The following is a 528-nucleotide window of genomic DNA, read 5'->3' as shown; positions in this document are numbered from 1 at the left end:
CTCTCTCTTTCTCTCCCTCTCTCCCCCATCCTCCTTTTTCTCTCTCTCATAAACATAAACGCGCGCACGCATACACGCACACGCACACACACACACACACACACACACATACACACACACACACGCACACATGCATACACACACGCACACATGCAGAAACACACACACGCACTCACACACACACATATTATCCCTTTTCTCCAAACAAGGCACGCTCCCCCCCCCTTTTTTCCCCCGCTTCTTCCTTAATCCTATTACGTCACACCAGAATCTTTTCTCACCTTCAAACCACCTAAATCTTCATCTCTTTCTTTCGTCCTTTTCTCTTTTAAATCCCACCACAAACCTATCTCTGTGAATGATCTCCCTGCCTTTCAGCGCCTGTCGGAAAAGATAGTTTACTGTTTCCACTCATTTCTTTTTCTTTTCTCACAGAGCTGTTCACCACGACTAGAGGTGCCAATTCTATATATTTGAAATTGTATCTAACACTTTGAATAGTTATCTGATAAGAACGCTTTCTCTGTC

The sequence above is a fragment of the Aplysia californica genome, unplaced genomic scaffold, assembly GCF_000002075.1.
Source record: "Aplysia californica isolate F4 #8 unplaced genomic scaffold, AplCal3.0 scaffold00594, whole genome shotgun sequence".
NCBI classification, from domain to species: Eukaryota; Metazoa; Mollusca; class Gastropoda; order Aplysiida; family Aplysiidae; genus Aplysia; species Aplysia californica.
The sequence above is the reverse complement of the archived record's forward strand: the minus strand, read 5'-3'. Positions refer to the sequence as shown.